This window comes from Carettochelys insculpta, chromosome 13 (genome assembly GCF_033958435.1).
Source record: "Carettochelys insculpta isolate YL-2023 chromosome 13, ASM3395843v1, whole genome shotgun sequence".
Lineage (NCBI taxonomy): Eukaryota > Metazoa > Chordata > Testudines > Carettochelyidae > Carettochelys > Carettochelys insculpta.
The window spans coordinates 21,223,114-21,239,520 of record NC_134149.1 but is presented as its reverse complement, the minus strand read 5'-3'; positions in this window follow the sequence as shown (position 1 = coordinate 21,239,520).

Below are 16,407 nucleotides of genomic sequence, written 5' to 3'. Positions count from 1 at the left end.
TTCTTGTCAGATGGTGTTGACTTGAAGAGATGCTGCCTATTCCTGTTGTTGCTGGTACCGATGACCAGGGACTTACGGTGGAATCAAGAAAACAATTACTCTCAGCTGCCCAGGCAGTGCTCAAGCCCTGGAAAGGGGAGGTTAGCCTCAGCCCTGCCCCTTATGGGGTACAGTAGCCAGCCCTGCCCTGCCATGCTCAGGGCTCAATGAAGCAGCAGCTCCTGCGTAGAGTGAGGAGCATACTGAGTTGGTGAATGAGTTTTCTCTCGTGTGAAGTCACCCTCCAGATGTGGCCCTCATAAGAAGACCAGGAGTAAGAGGAAGCCCATTACAGACAAAGGAGCTGGACCCTATGAATGCTTTCACGAGGGCTGGCAAGCAGCATTCCCTCCAATGTTTTCCGTCCATGGGCAGAATATATTTTGTCACATGCATCAAGACGTGCAGCTATGCACTACCAATAGAAACACGGCTGCCCCCTACGGGTCTTATGGGCGCCATGCTGATCAGTTGAGTGGCACCTGATTCTCTCCTGGCTGGCCTCCTAAGCACGCAGCTTACAGGGCACCCTAGGCCAGGTCAGTGTTTGTTAGCTGCTGGGGTCTGCTCCTCAGGGAAGACCTTGAGGAGAGGGTGGTGGAATGGATGGGTGACAGAGGACTGAAGAGAGACCACTGAGGCAGAGAGCACGTCAAAGTTTAAGGCCAGAAGGGGCCACTAGATCACCTAGTCTGACTTGCTGTATGTCACTGGCCATCAATGCTACCCAGCATCCAGACACTAAACCCAGCAACAGACGTGTGACCAAAACATCACAGAGCTGCCCCCAGGGACAGGCTACTCTGTGTCATAGGAGGAAAACTGAAGGGCTCTTGATGCGCGAGTTCCTCAGGCCCCTTGAATGGTGATTAGAGAGATTAGATTAGAAGTGGTTAGAGAGAGCTATACCCACACAACTTTGACAAGAGATGTGTACCCACGTGCTGCAGGGGAAACATTCCCCCAGGTCATTACCAGCGTAGCCAGCCTTTCCCAACCTCATGTATTGCCATTCGTTAGACCCTGAGAACGTGAGCAAGAACCAGCCTGTCCAAGCATCTGGGAGGTGGGGGCAAGAGAGAGAGGATGAATGATGTTTGGCGACACCTCAGAGCCCTGGTCCTCCCCTCCCAATATCTCATCTCCAGCCATGACCATCCATAGTGCTTCAAGGAGGGAGATAAAATCCCACCTGGAACACACTGGTGAAAAAAAAATCCTGTCCTGACTGGCCAGTGACCAACTGAAGTCAGAGCATTACGAACATAAGACCAACTGGAACTGAGCCCGAGGGCTGTATGCCTTGTTCTTTAACATCACAAGAAACCTCATCATTGCAATGGCTCTCACAAATTTATCCATTTCTCTTTTAAAACTAATCAAGTTCTTTGACCCTCCACAACTCCTGCTGGGAAGCTGTTCCAAAAACTAACCCTCTCTCACATGTAGTGGTGGAGCTAATGTAGTTGATCCTGGGGATTACATTGATACCAGCTTCCAAGGAAGGTCCAGCCCTTGTGATGATACTGGTGGAAAGATCTTTACTTGAGGCAGCAGTGGTACCCATGAGATGTTGTGTCAAGGTGCGAGACAGTCACTGGAAGGAATGTTCTCCTGGTGCTCCTTTGAGTGGGGGGGAGGAGGGAAGGGCTCTAGTTCCTTCATAACACAAAGATTCTCCTGAGAGAGGAACCTGAAAGGTACTGGTGAGTATGGGGAGATTTTCTCCAGATTAAAAATGTCTAACCATACCAAAAGGCAGCCTCATTCATCTTGGAGAGACCAGGGTGCTGATGGACAGTACTGCATAAGATAACTTCTTCAAAGAGTCTTTAGTATTTAGTGAGTTTTCCTGTCTGGAAGAGTCTGATCCTTATACTGATGGGTCTGTAGCTCAGGGATACTTGAGGGGGTATGTCAGCAGTGTTTTATTTTTTTTTATCTCTGGGTGGAATAAGTTGTGTTATGTGCACAAAGGCATGTGTGGATGTTGTACCACCAACAGAAACTCATGCAGCCCATGGTGTTTGACTGTGGGCACTCTGCTAATCAGCTGGACAGAACCTGTATCTCTCACAGGCAGCCGCCCAAGCACTGATCTTACAGGGAACACTACCTGTCAATAGACAGCTTCTTGGTGTATGAGTTCATGAAAGTCTTCTTGGTGGTGCTGAGCAGTGCCTAGAGACAGCCTTGGTGGTATCCCACAGCAGGGTATGAGGTATCCATGTAACCACATTCTCTCCTCCTAGACTAATCAGAGGAGCGGGTTCTCTTATATTTGTCACCTTCTGCAAGACTCACTTCATCCCCTGGTTACTGGAAGCTGGAGCTGAAAAAGTCTCTGGAGGACTCTGTGTGACAGAGTCTGATGAACAACAGCGATGGGTGTTGGGCAGAAGAAAAAAATTTAGATTCCACAGAGGTGAGGCCATCCGGCTGGAGCAGCAGTGTCAATTGGACTTGCCTCACTTTCTGAGACCTGATCCTGAAATCAGAACAGAACTTACACTTAGCTGGGACACAACTGCAGACAGCTGGGTAGCAGATGCAACTGGAGTGCCCATCACAGAGGGGGAAAGACTGCTGCAGGTCTGGCAGGGCTTGACCCCTAGAAAGCTGCCAGCTGAGAAGGTCTGAGAAAACAAGGGGCCTGATTCTCAAAACAGAAAGACAAGAAGGGGACCCTCCAAAGCACAAACTGCTATAAAAGGTAAATTAATAAAATATCTGAACATACACAATAAAACAAAACTCAAGTGTGATAAAGGGCCAGGGAAGAACAGTATGACAACTCCATCTTGAGACTAAAGCAGCTGAGAGGGAACCAGAGTGGTATGTGTCTGCTCCTCTCTAATGCCTTCAGGCTGCAGCACAAGGCATATGGCACAGGCTTGGCCCCACAGGCACTGCCAGCAAAAAGAAAATCTCTGCCAGAGTGTGAGCATGTGCATATCCTCAGATGGAGTACCCACAAGGACAAGAACTTGAAGAACCAGCTCATCTGTCTACCATACCAATTTGAAGATGAAGAACCCATTTACATGCCACACAGGCGTTTGTCTCAAGAGACACGCACAAGCCTTATCGGTTTTTCCTGTATATTTTTCTCCAGAATCCTTGTTTGTTCACTATTGTTTCAACAATAGGTTTTAATTAACAACTTTCCAATTATAATTCTCACTACAGTCTTCAAACTAGGGATCATTTATTGGAAGTAAGGACAAAGTGAACAACATGTTTTTTTTGGTTGATGCACAGGCCTGATGCACTATAGTTTATGCCCTCAGCCTTGTATTTTTATGTCAGAAATATTTGATATTACCGCATTTTTCATGATTATTTGTAACACAAAGTACTACGGTGCACAGTGCCAGATGGCTTATATTCAGAATTAAAATAATGCAAGGCCTGCATGAGAAAGGCTCAGTGAAACTAACAGCATGAATATCCTGCTTCCCTAATGCACATAGTTAAAACATTAGACTTAAAATCTGGCTTTCCCTGTTAGAAGTAAAATAGCATATTGTGGAAATTATTTATGAATTCAAATTTATTTCAAACATTATCTGTATGTTTGTAGAGTCTTGGCATAACAGAGACGCATATATTCTTTCACTCTGTGGAGGTTATTTTGCATTTTAGCCCCAAGTTAAGAAAGCTGAATTGTTTTAAAATGCATTAGGAACAGAAGCAAAAGCCTTTTTGCAGAGATTGTTATTGGGAAAAGCCACTTTTTTTAAAAATGTATAAACAGCTTGAGTTCTAAACTTAACCAGATGGAAACGTGCCTACAAAGAGTTGGATGTAATTCAGAAGAGACTGACAGCCAATGGATGAGCCAATTCAGACCAACATATGCCAAAAATGGTCAATCATGTTATCTTAAGTGTGACTCTGCTGGGGCAGATGCCAACTCTATCCAAACAATTTAAGTGTCTTTTTGGAAGAAAGGGTTATTTTACACACATGTAAAAAAATCATCATGATGCTTGATTTTTCTGGAAATACTCCACCTAGTTTCAAGCATTTTCTCAGAGGGTTTTTTGTTTGTTTGTTTTTAAAAAGGATGATAAATCCTCTTATGGCCTTCTAACTAAAATTCTTTAAAATCCATCACACCCTTTAAAAAATAACACTGTAGTTAAAAGTCCCAATTTAGTTTAATATCTACTACAAGGAAAGCTTTGCACTCATACAAATCAATTTAGTGTCTGTCTTAAAAAATGCTTAATGTGGAAAGCCTTGAAAACAAGACACTAGTGAGACAAAGGTAGAGTACAGATTAACTGTGCTCCCCATTCCTTGTCAGCCCCTTACAAACAGGCTAAAATCAGAATTAAAGAATCTTTGTGGGGAATGATCCAGACTAGAAGAAAAAGGTTCTTTTTTACACAATTGATAGTCTATCAGGAAATCTTCAGATTATGGAGGATTACATCTGACCTTCCACAGATGCTCAGGTACCTTGATAGTAACCCATCTCAAACTGTATCAGAGAAGGCCTCTCTGCTGCCTTAATTATAAGGATTCTTCCTCTAGTAAATGCAACACTAGCACAATTTTTTTTGCCTCTCATGTCATCTAACCCAAATTTGTCCAAAAGATGGAACAGACCTATGTAGTCATTAGCCTGTCCTGACAGTGCAGATTTGTCCCCTTTGATGTATTTCACAGTGCTAAGCATCGGATTGGTTTTAGGCCCTGACTGGGCTCAAATCACAGCCAGGTCACTGAACCCAGTTACATCTCAATTGTCTCATAATCTTACCAACTTGGTGCCTAATGTGACCTGGACATGAGCTGAGTTACCAAAACTAAGATACACAGCTAAGTAAGCTAACACCACAGGTGACCTATGCCAGCTGCTTGGGTAGATTTGCTTTATTTTCTGGACTCTTTTACTAGGTGAACCTCTTAAGCCATTTCTCCTCATTGTCCCCCTCCTCCTTTTTCTGCATTTGGAAGGACAAACAATAGGGTCTATGGGTACCAGAAGTCTCCATGCCCATTCAGTCTTTGGCATCTCTTCTTCAGATCACCAACATATATGCCAATTATTGCCCCTGCTGATGGGTTTTGCAAACACCTAAATGATTACACAGACACTTATTTACTCAGAACAGGGTTCATTTCAAATAGACCAACCAGCAATTGATAACTGCTGGTTGCTACTGTTCAGGTGTGCATTTGAACCACAATCCTTAAAATAATGGCTAATCCTGTCATTAGTTTCCACACTGATAAGTTCTTACATAGATATTTTAATTCCAAACTCTCTCGGTACCTTCTATTTTCACAATTACATATGTGATTTGCTGTAAACTGTTTTCATGTGGTTGCATTGATTAACTATGGAGTGCACTGTATTTTATATATACAAACATACTCAAAATACACGATGGTGGGGAATAAGTCTTTATCAGCATGAGTTTGGGATTTTTGGGCATTACTCAAGATGACCTATAGAATTCATTCCCAGAAGTTCTGATATAACATTAATACCAGCCCCACTCTCCCAATCTAGGTGTCTATGTAAGTCATATTACAGGGTATAATAGAAGTTTGCCATGGGGAAGGGGGGAGCTCCAAACAGGACAACTACTTGAGGGCTCTGTAATTCAGAAGGGCCTGCAGCTCCCCGCTGCTGCTACTGCAGTAGCAGCTGGAGTTCTGGGCCCTTTAAAGCACTCCATGGAGTTCCATGCGGCACAGCCCAGATGGTGCTAAGAACTGGTGGGTGTGGGGTACACAGCATGGTCCAGGCGGCACTGAGGGCTGGCTGCCCCAGGCCTGCTCCTTTTGCTCAAGGCCCTTCCCCTTCTGGGCAAGTTGGAGGACAGCTGTGCACTCCCAGGGGCCCAGAAAATTGGTTGGCTTCCCTAGTGCTGCAAATATAAAGATTGTAAGGTGCTCAGATACTGCAATCACAGGGACTAATACCTCAGATAGATGGATGGGTGCTTTAATTACTAAAATCTAACTGCACAGGACATAAGAATGGGTTTAAAATATACTTAATAGCCCTGGAGTCCAATATCTTGGAGAAGTTTTACCACGGACTTTTGTGGGAGCAAAGTTAAGCCAATACTGAATGCTCTTGAAAACCCCTGCCTTAAAGCTATCAAACCTGCTACTGACCCAGAACTGAATCCTGCCTATTCTGAACCACAAGCTGATGTAATCTGGGGTAAAACTCCAGTCTGATGAAGAAAGATTTCCCTGGCAGGTTAGTTCTAAAATAACAGCTGTTTGGAATTGTTCAGGAGTTGGTATGTCAGAATTCCAGGAAGGTAGATAGCAAAAAAGTTGGTGACATGGCCAGAGATGTATATTTAAATTTACTTATAATGGAACTTTGCAATTTAGCATACAAATAAAGCTTCTGTGCGTGCATATCAAGAGCAACACTAAACCAACATGTGGCGTTTTTATAGGAACCTAGTTTTCTATGGGGCATCATTCTGCCAAAACAATTCCTTTCACAAGAATTGTTTGGTGCCACTTTTAACAAAGCTACGTTTGGCCAGTCTGGAATTGATATGCAGTAACATGATCCCAAATGTTTTAAATTAGGAACCTACATGGCCCTCACAATGCATAAAATTTAGCATACAAAAGACAGCACTGAAGAAAATGCCATAATTAGCTGCTTCGGATTTCAGTGTCTGCTGCCTGAAATGGAGAAAGCGAACTGCAGGGCATAGCTCACTGAGCAGCATTTTGTAAAATAAACCTCTTCCCACATGAATGCAAAGTCTGCTACATGAGAAGCACAAACCCAACACAGGGTCCCATTGTCCAGCCTCCCTTCCCAGCCAGGTCACCTTATAGATGATTACTTTGAGAGACTGCACTCTTTTGTAGAAGGCTCAAAAGAATCAGCCCTGGGAGAGAAGTTGGTAACATTTCTCCAAGTTTCATAGGAAACCTTGTGGGGAGGATTATATTACTGTCTAGTTAAGAGAGAAAAAGAAGAAGCAGTACAAAGGTATAGAATATGAGTAAGCAAACAACTCACCCAGGGCAGTCTATAGCAGGGTGCATGGCCTGGGACAACCCCCACAAATCCTCCCACCCCTGCTTCTCTCCTGCCCAGTTCCTTTCCACACTTGCAACACCCCATCCCCACTCCACCATTTTGCCCAAGCCCCTCCCCTGAGCAAAGTGACCAGAGGGGGTGGGGGAGAAATCACTGTGGTAGCACTGGCAGGAAGCAGAGCAACCCTGCCCTAGCCTCCTCTGCTTCCCTGGTTCCCAGTTGCATTGTTCTGCTTCCTACTGCTGGTGAGTGCAGAGGGTGACCCCACCCCTTCCAAAAGCCCCCTGCCCTGAGCTCTGTGGTTCAGACTGGGCTGCTCCACTTCCCACCATCACTGGCGTGTGCAGGAGCAAGCTCAACCTCTGCTGTGGGCACTAGGACCCCACTAGTTCCCTGGGCTATCTTGGCCCCCATGGGGCCCTCCCAAAGCATAGGGCCCAGAGTGGTTGCCCAGAAATGTCCTATAGATGGGACAGCTCTGATCTCACCATTGGCAGTAGCTTTAAGGAAGAGACCTGCAAACTAAGACCTATTCCACTGTTACATTCAATATCTACCCCACAGTGTAGGAAATATAAGTATTATGGCAAGAGACTACCTTGGCCTACCCAGGAGATACTGAATGAGCTAAAAATAATCTTAAAAAAGCCTTATAAAAAGTGGAACTAGGTCAAAAATAGAAAGGATGAATATAAACAAATAACACAAGCATGTAAGTGGAAAATTAGAAAGGCAAAGACACAAAATGAGCTCAGTCTAACTAGCGACACAAAGGGTAACAAGAAAACATTCTACAAATGCTTTAGAAGCAAGAGGAAGCCCAAAGACAGCATAGGGCCGGTATTCAATGAAAAGGGAAACAACAGATAATGTGGAAATGACAGAGGTGCATAATCACTTCTTTGTTTTGGTTTTCACCAAGAAGGTTGGTGGGTTTTGGATGTGTTTAAATGGGATAGGTTCAGAAGCTAAAATAGGGCAAGTTAAGAATTACTTAGACAAGTCAGATAGCTTTAAGTCATCAGTCCCCGATGAAATTCATCCTAGAATACTCAAGGAGCTGACTGGGGAGATATGTGAATCACTACCTATTATCTTTGAAAAGTCATGGAAAACAGGAGAGATTCCAGAAGACTGGGGCACATATAGTGATCATCTATAAAAAGTGAAATAAGGACTACTCAGGGATCTACAGATTAGTCACCTTAACTTCTGAGCCAGGAAAGATAATGGGACAAATAATTAAGTAATTAATCTGCGAACATCTGGAAGATAAAAAAGTGATAAGTAACAGTCAGGATAGATTTGTCAAGAACAAATCATGTCAAACCAACCTGATAGCTTTTTTGACAGTAACAAGCCTAGTGGATGGGGGGAAGCAGTAGATGTGATATATCAGATTTTACTAAAGCTCTTGATACAGTCTCACATGACCTTGTAGGGAAATACAACTTTGCTGGAGCTACTATTAGGTGGGTATGCAAGTGGCTGGATAACCATACACAGAGAATAGTCTAATGATTCAGTCACGCTTGAAGGCATAACGTGGGGTTTCACAAGGATCAGTTCTGGGGCTGAATCTGTTGAATACTTTCATTTGTAATTTAGATAATGGCACAGACAGTACACTTGTAAAGTTTGCAGATGATACCAAGCTGGGGCAGGTTGCAACTGCTTTGAAGGATAAGATGAAAATTCAACATTACTTGGATGCACAGGAGAAACGGTCTAAAATTCCATGAAACTCAAAAAGGACAAATGCAAAGTATTTCACTTAGAAACAACCAGTTTCACACATACTAAATGGGAAACGACTGCTGAGGAAAGAGGACTGTGGAAAGGAACCTAGGGGTCATAGTGGACCACAAACTAAATATGAGTCAACAGTATAACACCGTTGCAAAAAAACCAAAAAACCCCATCATTCTGGGATGCATTAGCAGGCACATTGTAAGCACGACAGAAGGATTAATTCTTCCACTCTACTCTACGCTGATTAGGCTTCAACTAGAGTGTTGTGGCTAGTTCCAAGCACATTTCAGGAAAGATGTGGAAAAATTGTAGAAAAAAAACAGAGAAGAGCAACAGAAATGATTAAAGGTGTAGAAAATGAAAAAGAACACAAAGGGGACCTTATAGCAGTTTTCAAATATCTAAAAGGTTGTTGCAAGAGGAGGGTGAAAAATTATTCTCCTTAACCTTTGAGAACAGGACAAGAAGCAATGGGCTAAAATGACAGCAACGGAGGCTTAGGTTTGAAGTTGTGGAATCTCCATAATCAGAGATTTTAAAGAGCAAGTTAGACACCCCTGTTGGCGAGGATCAGGGTTGCGGAACCTATGACCCATGGTTTGCCCTGATCCCGCCTGTGGGGCTGGAGGCTCCCTCACCCCCAAAGTGGCATGAGGTTCCGCTGGCACTCCGTCCCTGTGGCAACTCTACTTAGCTGGAGTGCCAGCATCAGCTCCCTGCTGCAGTGGGAGCCCAGAGCCTTGTGGGCCAAATGAAAGCAAGATGGGGCTGGATCTGGCCCCAAGTCTCTGCCTGGCTTGGGGAAGGAAGCTTCTCCGCGGGCTGCCATTCCCCCTCCCCCACAAGGTGGGGGAATGGTAGCACAGGGAACTGCTCTCCCAGAAGCTCTTCTTGTGCGTCTCCCATTGGCGGGAATGGCAGCCAATGGGAGCAATGGGTGAGGGGGAGTTCCTGGAGACTTGTGCCCTTGGGGAGCTGCACAGGTAAGCACATCGTCCCCATTTCCCTTTCACATCCTTCCTTGTTCCCAGACACCCGCCCCACCTCAACTTGCTCCTGCACCTTACCTCCTGGACAGATCCCCAACCCCCAGCCCACTCCCTGGCAGCTCACCCCACCCAAGTTCAACACCTTCACCATGCTCCTGCATCCTCCCTCCCTCCCTCCCTCCCAGACCCTGCATCCACCCTTCCACCCAGATCCTGCACTCCTCTGCCACTCCCTGGCAAACACCTCCCACACTGAACCCCAAATTTTTGGCCCCACCCCACAGCCTGGGAGGTCTCACAAAATCAACTAGCCCCAGGCTGCCAGAAGAGTTAATCTGAACTGGGGAAAGCCCTGACCCTGGGTCCCCCCTCACTCCCCCAACCCCTCTGTGGGGCTGGAGTGCAAGAAGAGTGAGGTATCTTAGTTGGGGGACACTTCAAGGGTCTGATTTTCCTGTGGGTCAATGGCACTCGACCCAGAAATGGCTGCCCACCTCTGGTCTAGTGCTTGCTTGGCTCTTGGGCTGTTTCTACACAGGCCATGGTAATGAGGTGCTAATGTGCATATTCAGTGCCTCATTAGCATAATGGCAGTCATGCGAATTTCAAAGCGAAGACTTTGATTTGCAGATTGACACTGTAGAGGGGGGCACCTTTGAAATAAGTACCCCGCTTCGACATTCCCTTACTCCTACAAAACTAGATGAAAGTAAAGGAATGTCCAAGTGGGGCACTTATTTTGAGGCTGACCCCATCTATACTGGTGATCTGCAATTTGAAATCTGCATTTCAAAATTCACATGGCTGCCATTATGCTAATGAGATGCTGAATATGCACATTAGCACCGACGGGAGGTGGCATGTGTGGAAGCAGCCTCCCATGAGTGCAGAGGACTGGACTTGATCTCTAGAGGTCCCTTCCAGTGCTAGGATACTATGGCTGGTAAGCATGTGAGGCAGATAGAACTATGCCCAAATATGGGAGATTTCCCTTTTTTGATTTCAAGTTGTACATTTTGAGTTTACAACAACTACACAAGATTTCATTACATTCTGAGAGATGAGCTGTGAGGGAGTGAAGAAAGAAGGGCCTGGCATCCAAGGGGTTGAAGAGAGCTTCTGGGCCCAGCCAGTTCTGGAGGAAGGGGAAAGGCAAGGAGCCTGGCTCAGTTTGGGGCCAACAGGCAGGGAGACTGGAGAAGGTTCAGCAGAGGCACCACAGTCTGCCTGCTTAGCAGCCAAGGAGCACATAAGCTCCCACCCTATTCCTCTGGGAAAAGCTGGGGGTTGGGAACCCCTGACTAATGCCAACTAAGGAAGAATTTGGACTACTGGAGCCACACCCCAAGCTTACAGAATAAAAAGGGAGGGGTTCAGGTTCCATAGGCCAGGACCACAGAGGGCCCCCACACCTCCATTCTGGTCTGCTTACATGATCATCTAACCACTAGGCTACCCAGCCACTTGGGGCCCAGCCACATGAACCGTAAATTAAGTGGCATTACATTGCTGCAGTTAGAAATTAAATTTTGCAAATTGCACTGTTTTCTGAAATATGGATGAAAGGTTTTCATATGATCTCTGAATTATTCTTCCTCAGCTACTTATTATTTAAACCATTAATTAGGTTATATAGCTTACTTTCATACTGCTGTTTTGCAGCTATAGTTTATCTCTGGTGAGGTGCATGAACTGTTTGTATTAGGCACCCTCATCACTTCCCCACCCAACACACCCTGCAGAACTCAGAGGGAGAAAACTTGTGGTGCTCAAATTTTGAAATTGGCAAATTTAAATATTTCCACTGGCTGATAGAAGAAATAAAGTTAAATATTTTGCAGGGCCTGATAAATTCACCCTAGGTTTTGTAAAGAATTAGTTGAAATCATCTCAAAACCATTAGCAATAAACTTCACAAACTCAAGGACTACATCAGGTCTGAGGCAAATGGGGTACCTAGCTTTAAAAAAAGGAACAAAGAAATCTGAGGGAACTATTAACCAGCCAGCTTAATTTCAATGCCTGGAAAGCTACTGCAACAAAATTTACCAATCAGTGTGCAAGCACCTTGAAGATGCTAGGGTTACAAACAACAGTCAATGTGGATTTGTCAAGGACAAATCACACCAAACCAACCCAATTTCCTTTTTGGAGAGGACTACTACTTTAGTACATAGGGAGAAGCTGTAGACATGGTAGTGCTTTGTTACTACAGGCTGCACTTTGTTAAACTGGCACACTTTGGTCTGGCAACATCCATGGTCCAGCAGGACCACAGATGCTCCTAAACCAGAGAACTTTGGCAGGAGTGTCAGCTGGGGCCAAGGACAAGAGCCCATATGGCCCAGCAGGGAGCAGTGTTGGGCTGGGGTCAGAGGCCAGCTGTCCCCTGCAGCAGCTAGGTGAGCAGCCCAGTGTGTGGGGGCAATACAGGGTGTCTACTGCAGGCTTTGGGCCCCATGGCAGAGGCCTCCAGGATCCAGCCAATTCTCTTGTTCAGGACTGGTCAGTTCCTGACCATGCAGACCCAGGGAGATGCAACCTGTAGGCTTTTGCTGACAATCCCTCATGATGCCCTCATAAGCAAGCTAGAAGACAGTGGTGTAAAGGAAATCACTGTAAGGCAGATGTTTTTCAACTAGTTATGCGTGCTCAAGAAGCATTTATCATAGTTTGCTCATAGACTGTATTTAATAGGTCCCATAAGGATTTGTCTTGGGTCTGGTTACCATTCAATATTTTCATTAATGACTTGAAAAATACAGTGGAGAGTATGCTTATAGCATTTGCAGATGATGCTAAACAGAGGTGTTACCAACACTTTTGGAGGATGGGATCAAAATTCAAAATAACCTTGAGAAACTGGAGTTTGTGTCTGAAAGCAACAAGATGAAATTCAACAAAGACAGGTCCAACATACAACTACAGCAATCAACTCTTCTCCATGTCCACTGAAAGAAGTGGGCATAGGTTAGATAAGAGGAAATGCTTTCTAGTCATAAGTGTAGTTAAGCTCTTGAGTAGGCTTCTAAGACAGGTTGTGTAATACCAATTTTGGAGGTTTTTAAGTATAGGTTAAACAAACATCTGCCAGGGAATGGTCTAGCTATATTTGATCCTGCTTTAATGCAGGGGAGCTGAATTAGATGACCTCTCAACATCCCTTCCAGCTCTACATTTTTCTGAGTCTATGAAACTTAAAGAGCATGTCCTGAAAAACTATTTCCTTTAAAAGGAGGACTGGGGAGGACAGGAAAAGAAAGGACTCCTGGTTTTTGTTTCAGTTGGTCATTTGGCTGAGTAGTACCTACACACCATCTTTGTCATAGCTCCAATGCTCTGTGCGCACTCCTGCCCACAGCCTCTTCAATTTCAGCTTTGCTGCTATTATTGGTAAAAAGCAGTATAGGTGGGGCATAAGTCATTAACAGCAAATTGCACTATATACAAAGCAGTGTCAAAGTGCACAGTCGTAGAACTGAGAAAATAATAATTTCAATAATATTTTTCACTTATAGTCCTCCATAAATTCACACAGTAACACAGGAAACCATTTTCAAAATAAAGGTTTTTGGTGGGATGTTGATAGTTGGCAATCCCTCCCATGCCTCATTTTGGGTATTTTTCAGATGTGCCAGGACATCACATTTTTGTTTGAAACTTTCTAGCAGTTAAGGCCAAGATCTGTTTATTGAAATCACTGGGTTTAGTCAGCAGCACAATGTAGCAGAATCTGGCAATTCCTTGGATTAAAATTGATTGATTTGCCACGTGAAATATAAATTTGGCTCAAGTTGCTCCTTCTACCTACTTGAAAGTTAATAAAGATTACATAAAAGCAGTCTGGACCCTGGCTTAATTAAGAGAGGCTTTAATGAAGGCAACATAGGCCTTAAAAAGGCTTCTGTTTGTTCTTTGGTAGTGCATTACATTCTCTGATTAGCCAGCAAATGTCTGACACTATCCCAGGAAGCCAAAATCATCCTGATCTGTTAAGACTGAAAGGAATGATATTAGGAATGTATGTGTAAAACCCACTGAATCCAGTGCCTTTTTTGTAAAAAAAAAAGAGGAGCCTTTATTGAGCCAGCTCACTGCTCCTGCCCTCCCGCCAATCCTGCAGCTGGAGTTGCTGAGGTCCCACTACTCAGTACCGGCAAGTACCAGCACAAAAAAGTACTAGGCACATCTATTGTGGGAGAGGAACATGCATTCACTTACTTCTGATGCCACCTTTTCATACAGGAAGAATTATATTAATCCAATCTATCAAGTAAATATCATTTACATATACAACAGCTTCAGATTTTAACAGCATAGATTTTAGTGCTCCTGACAGAGCAGTAAGCTTTTAACAGGTTTATAAGTAGTCACTATGCAAGTACAATTTAAAATGAAATTTTGCTTACATTTTAGGTGAGATGCTGCAATCCTGTGTCCAAGCATCCAGAAAAATCTTGCTACCCTACTAAAGCTCAGCGTGGGCCTAAAAAAATCAATTCAAAGTTTGCATGGGGTATAACAAATAGTAACTCCGGTCTGAAATACCAATGTTCCCGCCAACCACAAATTGTAACATTCCTGAAGTACATGGAATTAATGGTGTCAATAAACCATGCTCTTACCTTTTAAATGGTTGGCAAACATCGAAGTTATCAATAAGACATTACAGAATTTGGCCTACGATTAAACCGTTCATCTGATTTCTCTTTATCTTGTATAGCCTCCATGAGCTATAACTTTGCAAATAATTGGAGAAATAAAGCCATTCTTAGACTACTGAATGTACATAGGTGAACATGTATTTTCTTTTTTAAAAAATAAGCTATTTGTTTGAATTTATAAATGAACTATGCACTGATTTGCAATGTGGTTTCACATACAATTACAGCTGAGACTGACCTACATACTCCATTTTCTGGATTTGAAAATGAAAACTTTTCTTCTTTTCACACCATACTTTTCAAAACACACATTAGTTTATAACCAGGCCAGTAAACTCACTACAGTACTTTAGAACAGGAGTGTGCAAAGTGAAGGATCCCCTCCAAGGGGTGTGAAATTTCCAAAGGGGGTAGGTTCACAGCACAATCAGATGCTGGGTCTCAGGTTCACCCATCTCATTAAAAATATTGAAATATGTTACTGTTTTTATGTACATGTAATCACCTTTATATACTGATTAATAAAGTTATTACATTCAACACACTTATTTTCTTCCACGTGCCAAAAGTTGGTTTGGTTTTGTTTTGTCATATGAACACAGCTGAAATTTCCATCAGTTTGGATTAGACAGGTTGGGCTGAGGGGGGGATCCCGCTAATTGCAGGGATGAAAAGTCAGGGCCCAACCTAAAGTTTGCTCACCACTGCTTTAGAACACATTCATACGCTGTAACAAGCTGGTGTACATCATGCAGACCTATTTTTCATTTTAAACTGTAGGTAAAATCTCCATCCACCTACCCTGCTGTGCTCTGTATGACCAGGTTGAAAGCTTTACAGGGCACATTTTAGGTTGGTGTGATCTAAGTGTCTTACCTGACAATTTTATTAATGGCTACAAAGCACTGACAACCAGGAATGAGCAAGGATGGTACATCAGTCTTTCAGCTCTTGAAATCCTTCTTTAATTCCTTCCTGAGGTCACAATTGAAGATTTTGGTTCTTCCTGTTCATTCACATCATACAGCCACCATGCAATTTGGTACAACTGGCTGTCACGACTTAAAACAGCCCTAGCACTGGAATGTGATGGGGGTACCAGAGGTCAAGATTAAATGGGAGAGCTGTTTGTAGAGAAACTGGTACAGTGCCTCTTTGCACTCTCCTAGCAAGTTCCATAAATCTCTTAGAGTTCTCAAGTCACTCACAAAAGTGCCAGCCTGGAAGACCATTTGGAAGTTCAACTAGAGCAGAATGCAACTGTCCATATGACCGGTGGCATACATGGCACAAACTGGATTTGTTCTCTATTTGTTTTCAGTGGCAATTCAAGGTGCTAATCTCTGCAGTCCTCCATAGCTTGAGTCCTGACTATAGAGAAATCCATCTCTCTTTGTGCCACCACGGTCAGTGTAATTTGCAGGCGCTCTCAAGCTATTGGAACCTGCTGTTAAACAGGGTGAGGCCTGGGTGCGCCGACTGGGAAGATCTTCATCACTGCAGCAAAAGGAGGCTAATCATTTCCAGATCAGCCCAAGTCTCAGCCTCCTTCTCAGGCTTTTGTCTGAATGAATAGCATGCATACAATTTAGTGCAGGAGTAGCCAACCAGTTAGGTACTAGGAGCCAGGTGGATAGAAAGTGAAGAGCCACATTATATATTTATTTTTATCTATATAGATATCTATTTATCTATACAGCTAGATAAAAATAAACAAATAATAGATGACTCAATGCCCTCCCCCTGAGCCAGGCATCCCCAACCCTCTCTACTCCAACTCAATGCCCTTCCCCTCCCCCAGAACCAGGAACACCCAGTCACCTGCTCAAACTCAATGCCGGCAACTCACTGGAGCCACTGCTGTGCACTTCTCCCACAAAGCATTGGTGTGTGCGTGCAGTGCAGCGGATGGCATTCCCAG